The sequence below is a fragment of the Notechis scutatus genome, chromosome 1 (genome assembly GCF_049901735.1).
Source record: "Notechis scutatus isolate UNSWTSFEM ecotype Mainland chromosome 1, rNotScu1.2, whole genome shotgun sequence".
NCBI lineage: Eukaryota > Metazoa > Chordata > Lepidosauria > Squamata > Elapidae > Notechis > Notechis scutatus.
In genome coordinates this window covers 31,367,622-31,374,893 of record NC_142009.1, presented here as the reverse complement: position 1 = coordinate 31,374,893, position 7,272 = coordinate 31,367,622, and the positions used below count along the sequence as shown (strand labels likewise).

At 37.7% G+C, this 7,272-nt stretch overlaps 1 long non-coding RNA gene across 1 annotated transcript; it reads left to right on the top strand.

Moving 5' to 3' along the window:
* Positions 1-3,094: 3,094 nt before the first annotated feature.
* Positions 3,095-6,019, top strand: LOC148132727 (uncharacterized). Its single transcript, XR_015746874.1, has 3 exons — positions 3,095-4,449; positions 5,125-5,166; positions 5,854-6,019. It is a non-coding gene; the product is annotated as an uncharacterized LOC148132727 (long non-coding RNA).
* Positions 6,020-7,272: the final 1,253 nt, after the last annotated feature.

The following is a 7,272-nucleotide window of genomic DNA, read 5'->3' as shown; positions in this document are numbered from 1 at the left end:
CAAGATCAGACAGATGATTAATTTGCAAACCACAGACCAATTAGACCTTTGGCTAATTTGTAAGTATCATTTTCCAGATCCTTTGAAAGGAAGATTGGATTAGGTGAGCCCTTGCCTAAGTGGTATCCTTCAGATAGTGAAAATTGTAGCATCAAAACCTCTGGAAAGCAATATGCGAGAATAATTGACTTAGAAAAATGTTTGGAAACACTTCTCTTTTTTATGACAGTTATGATAGTCAGGATCATTTTATCTGAATAACCATTATTGCAAGAGTACTGTGGTATCCTGATCTGTATATAGGTTTCTCATTAAGACAATGATATATTCTGGGATTCTCATTTTTCTGAGTATTTTCCACGATTGATACAACCATGATCAACAGAACTGAAGACCTTTCTACAATCAATGAAGCACATAGTGCTTTCTTTTTGGTATTCTTTGGCTTTCTTAATTATCCTGTGTATATCAACAATAAGATCTTGTTTTTCTTGACCTGCTAAAGCCAGCTTGAACATCTGGGATCTATTTTTCCATGTAGGGCTCTAATTGATGTTTGAAAATCCTAGGCATTAGAACATAGAATTCCAGAATTGGAAGAGACCTAGTAATGTCAATATCCTTCATTAAGGATCAAATTACATTTTATTAATTCAAATCAAATTAAGGATCAATATTGATCCATATATTAGCATAACATATTGTATGTGTGGTCAGAACTCCGATATTACATATAATATTCCCTTTTATTTGAATAAAACAATACAATTCAGTACTGCGTATGTAAATTAAGGTTATATTATAGGGATGATACAGAAATGGGAGCTGTATTTATTTTGAGTTTGTACTTTTCTCTAATATGTTATGTAGTCTTTATATTGTCTTGTATTTTGTATTCTGATATGGCCCTGTGACTAGTCAATAATTGATGATGATGATGATGATGATGATGGAGGAGGAGGAGAAAGAGGAGATTATATTATTTATTCATTTAAAATGTGCACAATAGGTTACAGTTGTTTCATTATTATCCTAATAGTTTTGAAGTTTTGAAAGGGTGATTTTCCTAAAGTTACTTATTGCTTTCATGGAAGATTTGACAGATGGAGGGGATATCCTGATTTGCAACTCATTCCCTGCTACACCAAATCCCTGTCTGGTACTATTCCCACTGTTAGTCTAATGTGGTACAATTCTTCTTCTCATTTCTGAATTCTATCAAATTTTTCTCCACACATGCTGGGACCCATCAACTATTGGGATCTGTTTTTGCTTCAGAATTTGGTAAAAGTTTAAAGCAGTGTTTTTCGAACAGGTGGCTTTCAGATGTGTGGGCTTCATGATGGCTGGGGAATTCTGGGAGTTGAACTCTACACTGCTTAAAGTTGTCAAGTTTGTAAAATATTGACTGCTGATGAATATTGGGGCTCTAAAGGGGTTTTGATGGCACTCCAGATCTATGTTATCCAAAACCAGACTTGCCAGGATCCCAATCACATTGTGTCAAAAAAAGGCAAAAGTAGTGCAAAAACACTACTGTAGATTTCAGAAAGCTTTCCTTGTTTTCCAGTGAATTTCCTGTAATTTTTGTTCCCTTTACTCTTAAGATTAACATCCAGATGAAAAGTGACTTGAGCTGAAGAGGAAAATATCATCTTTTTCAGTGCCCTCCTTTTAATGGAAAACACCCTCTGTCCAGAAAATAAACCAAAACCAAAACAAAACAGAATTCAAACAACTTCTAATATCCTGTTTTTATCTTTGGGGGCTATTTCCAATATCTCCCTCCTTGAACTGGATGGAAAAGCCTGAGTAGAATTTGAACTGCTTTGCATTTGATTTGAACTTCAAGGTTTTGGTAAGAAACCCCCTCCCCCCCCCCCCTTGTTAAAGCCCTCAGCAGCCTGGCAAAGGATGGTGATTAATGAGAGGAGAGATGCAACATGGCTTCCATCCACAGGGCTTGTCCTTGGCAACAGAGACGTTGCCTCTTGGCAGCAAAGCCACAGACACCTGTGTTTTTCCACCCACGAACCTGTGTGTGCCCTTCTTTTCTCTTCTTAAAGAATGGGAGGGGGGAGCCAGCCCCTTGCTTTTCTCATCCCAGGCAGCCTCGGAGAGTTTGCCAGTTAATATCCTGCCATCTCTGATTGTGCTTTGAGAGGTGTGATGTTTGATAAGCTCCATTTAACTTGCTTGTTCGACATTGTTTAAATAATTCAAATACAGATTGGCCCTTTAGAAGGATTTCTGCTCTATTGACCTTTGTTGGTGGCATGTTACAAGGAAATTAGGGAGGGGCCCTGTCAAGAGGCCTATTTCAAGCAGGCAGCTGAAAAAGAATCAGTTCCAGCTTTTAACGCAGCCCTAGGCACCCATTATTTATGGCCCATTGAAAATGCTGAAACTGTTAATCTTTCTCCACAAGATTAGGGCCTTTACCATTAGATTTGGGCTGCAAATATCTATAGAACCACTAGAAGATGGCAGAAAGGCAATCTATACTGCTCTATACTGCCATCTAGTGCTCTATTGGATTTCTGCAGATATGGAACTGGATTTCCCACATTAGCTCTGTATGGGAAATAAAGCACTAAATGAAACAATTTAAAGTAAACAAAATGCTATTTTGCTTTCATAGATCTGATATATTGCTTCATGAGAAAAGTCTTCAGTATTAGTTTATTACATTTAATTATACAAAAATGGCTTTGGCTAAAAGGACACTCAGGGGTTGTATCTACTTCCAGGCAAAACACCGCGAAAGGCTGTAACATATCCCTTCCAAAAGGGATGCTACCCCTCCCTGATACCCCACTCACCCCAATGATTATCTAATAATGAGAGCATAGATCTATTGGGAAGATCACATCATTCATATGCAGGATAAGCACATACTAAATCAGCCCCTTTTAAAGAAACTTTCTACTGGAAAATGCTTACATGGAGGGCAAAAGAAATGTTTCCAAGATCCTGAAGTTACTTGACATAGATGTGACCACATGGGAAACACTGGCATAAAATTGCTATGCCTGGTATATAGCCTCATCCTCAAGTGCTGTCAAGTTTATAAAGTAAGGTGCACTATGGAAGCTCAACATGTTTGCCCAACATATGTCAGGATAGTCCATGCCCAAATTGGCCTGACCAGTCATCTTTGGACTCGTCATATTAAGTTTAAATTGAATAGTGTTGACGTCTTCTTCAAAACACCTCTAAAAGGTCACCTGTCCATGAACATCCACTCACAGGAAAGAAAGAAATTGGCTGTTGCATTCCAGGAACAGAAAGTTGGGCGAGCAAAGCAGCAAAGGAGATTGTCTAGTGGAAGAATATGGTAGCTTGAATGCTCTGCAAAATCTTCAGTATGTACAGGATTTTCTTAGAGCTGATTTGAGTCATTCCAGCATAGACAGAAGCAGTTTTAACTGTAAGTGTAGATATGCTCTATTCCAAATCCCAAAAACATACTTAGGGCTAGAAAACTTTTAAATAAATGAATATTACCTAAGTTGTTCTATCAGTCAATAACAATTGTGAACACTGCCACACAAATGAATAATGCAGTAATACCTTGTCACGCTTTAAGGTGATTCCAACATCAGAATAGTAACATTTTTATCAAACATTTGAGTTGTCAACAATTTTAAAATACAATCCATTTGAAAGGTGCTGTAACAGTCATTTATATAACGTATCTTTGATGATGCTGGGATTTATCTGTCAAAAAAATCAAGATGGTGTCTGCAACCTTTTTTACATGCATAATCACCCCTTTTTTACATGCATAATGCAAACAACACATAGACAAAGTGACAGGGCTTTGATTGAGGAGTTGTGGTTATCACCTTCATTTTTGAATAACTCATGGATACTCCTGCATACCATTACTGTTTTTAAGGTGTCAGAGGTTCGTGATTATTTGCACTTTCTCAAAGGCTCGGATACAATTTTTTAAGACTTCCATTTTTGAATACATGATCTGTATTTTTGGTGTGTTCACAGAAAAATATTAAATACAAGACTAAAAAAAAATTAACCAAGTGTAATCAAACTATTATGTCTTTAGTTTCACTTCTGATATGCCTTTCAAAGGCCAACGCCTCACCCTCAAACAGTTATTCCCCTAATATTGGAGATTTTTAGTGTCAAATTTTCAACCCAAGTTTTTCATATTATTTTAAAAACTAAGCCTTGTCTGTTTTGGGGGATGTAGCTTTAGCGTGTTGGGCAAAACTTATTTTAATTCAGCTAAGAAACATTGTGTGCAGGGATTTTTGATGACTATAGCATGAGATGGGAAAAAAATAGTTGTGTCCTCCAAGTCTATCACCTGCTTTGATTTTGGTAATTTAAGCTAAACTGTATTTTACCTTTGCCTTGAGACCCCTGAGATGAAGGACAACTTTCTGTGGCATCAGAGTAACACCTGTCTGACAATTGTGCAACGTAAGTTTTCTTACAGCCATTCAGATAACAGATAATCAGAGTTGGAAGGGACCTTGTAGGTCATCTAGTCCAACCCCTGCCCAAGCGGGAGACCCTACACCATTTCTGACAAATGGCAGTCCAATCTCTTCTTGAAAGTCTCAAGTGATGACGCTCCCACAACTTCCAAAGGCAAGCTGTTCTTCCCAAAGTTTCTAGATTCAGTTCCTGAAAGCTCCAGCTCAGCTAAGAAAAAGTCTGTTTGAATTCCTGGAAAACTATTGCTGGTCAGTGTTGCCAGTACAAATCCAGTCCTGGTCTGGCCCAATTAAAAAAAACACCAGCATCCTTTGTTGCAGCGGCATCCTCCCAAAGATGCAGCCTTTCTACTACATTCTATATATATTTAGTGAACACTAAACTCTGTTTACCTCACTTGCCCCACAAAAGGGTTAATGGGTGGTAGCACTGTTTGATTAATTGACAGCACTGTGAGGCTGACCATTTGCATTCCTGGGTCTTTTGGTTTTCCCTCCATGATAAGAGAAGGCCAAAGTCCTCTTGCACTGGGCCAAGAGGACAAACAGAGACTCCCAATGGACTAGTTATTAATATAAAGCCTTCAGGTTTTCCAAACTGTTGCTCAGCAACTTGTGTTCTTTCACACACTAATCAATAATACTTTTTTTTAATTAGATGACTGAAAGGCCTCTAACTCCACCTGGAAATTGTTGAAACGTAAGCCTTTCAACAGTTATTATTTAATGTTCTCACTAAGGACACACTAGTTAATATGCATTAAAGCTGTAATGCTGCAAATGATGAACAATTCTAAAAAAGATTTTCTTAAAAGTTGCAGTTGAAGGCCATTATTGTATTAGATGAATTATCATTCCAACAGATTTCTTTATTTGCTATTATCAATAAAAAACAACTAGTATTGTTTTCTATGTATTATTACTTAGGGCATAGGGCACAAGCTTATATGATATAAGTTTATAGGAACTAGGTTTGCAGTTATGTTTATGGGAAAAAAATTCTAAAATTTAGAAGTGCAAATGCAAAAGCAGACTGAGAAGTGAAAATGTTCAATGTCCATGTGATCATTTGACTGACGGAGATCCCCCACCCCGAAAAAAGCATAAAACTAGGAGTGGAGATGGTATGCTACAACCTTCAAAAGGTTATAGCTGGCTGGCATCTGAACAGAAATTCTGTATACTGTCAACGGTTTATTGCTGGTCCCAAATGTGTTCTTACATTTTAAGGAAATGTGTTGTTGATTCATAATCTTGTTCCTATGGAGGAGATTCTCATCAACTCAAGATTTGAAAAATACGGCTTTAACCTTAGGTTTATAGTCCAAGGTAACTTGGTTTCCCTCAGCAGAAGATTTAAACGTCTCCCTTTACCTCACTCCTATAGGTCATCATCTGCTGGGAAACATGTGGAGGAGCCTTTCCTGGTGGTTAAGGCCCTCTGATTTTAAATCACACTCTTCTTTTAATGGCAGCAGAGTTTCATTTTGCTTCATGAGACTGGAATAAAAGACAGTTTTGTGTGGATGTGGAATTCATAATGTTCTTTTGCCTCTGCCTGAATAAAATACCTTGAAAGAAAATCCTGCACCTTTAGTCTATTAATTTATGTGAAAGTAATTTTTTTTGCCTAAAAAGGGGAAAATTTTGTTTAAATGGGTTGCCCAAAATCAATAAAGTTCAAGCACATGGATTCCTTCAAAGAGAAACTTAAATGCGGTTTTGACTCTGGGCTGGAAATAGTTGTCCAAAAGATACAACCTCCTGGGGCTGGTGATAAATAATCCTCTTGCTTCTTTCTCCTCCCAAGTAAAATGGAACTGTCTTGGTGGAAGAGCTACTTCCAAGCCCAGAGTATTACATCATCACTGTAGCTGATAACAGGGAAGCACAATGGAGTGTTAGACTAATAGAAAAACATTGCCTGGATAAGAGAGGCTCCTGACAGCCTGGGATGAGGTAAAAAACCATTGTCTCTCTTGCTGTCAGCTGAGTCACTGAGCAGATAGGGAATTCCATAAGCAACAGGCAATGGAAGGGTCAAAACCTGTGTGGGAAGGGAACCTCTACTGGCTACATTTGAGGTGGAGACACGGATGGATGGATTGATTGATTTGTAGGAAGAAAACCCAACTGAAAGACATTTGCTGACCAGTGTTCTGGATCAATAAGTCCCAGATTGTTTGTTCATTGGGCCATTGGATGATGTAGCATCCTGGCAAATTTAGCTGGATGAGCAGAATTTTTTGTTCTTAGACTAGACAGTCTGCCAGATTTCCCTATCAGAACCTGACCTGGGCTTTCCTCTCTGGAGTCAGACGTCATACCTGATTGATGACTACTAAGGTTGAATCTATGCCTAAAGAAGAAAAACAAAAACTAGAACTGATAACGGCACTTCAGACTGCAGAAAGAAGTCCAAACGTCTTTCTTCTCCAACAGTCCTGTATCGGAAACCTATATTGAAAGCATCGTTTATCTCAGGGATATGCAACTTATGGACAAAGGCAACAATTAATTTTTTTTATTGTGATGTCATAGGACAAAGTCCAAAAAACTGGTAAATGGTGCAGGAAAAAAAACCAAATTTGGTTTCATTTCATTGGTATATGAAGTTAATTAAATTAATTTTTAGATATCACGATATCTTTTCAGCAATTTTCCTCTTCTTTCATCTTAAAAATTACTAATACAATTTTGGAAGCCGCATTCAGCACTGAGCTTGCAGGTTTCCATCTGAGGGGTGGGTACAAGGCATTCCTTTATTTCAAAGCTATTTAATCTAGTCTCTTATTTAAGAAATATT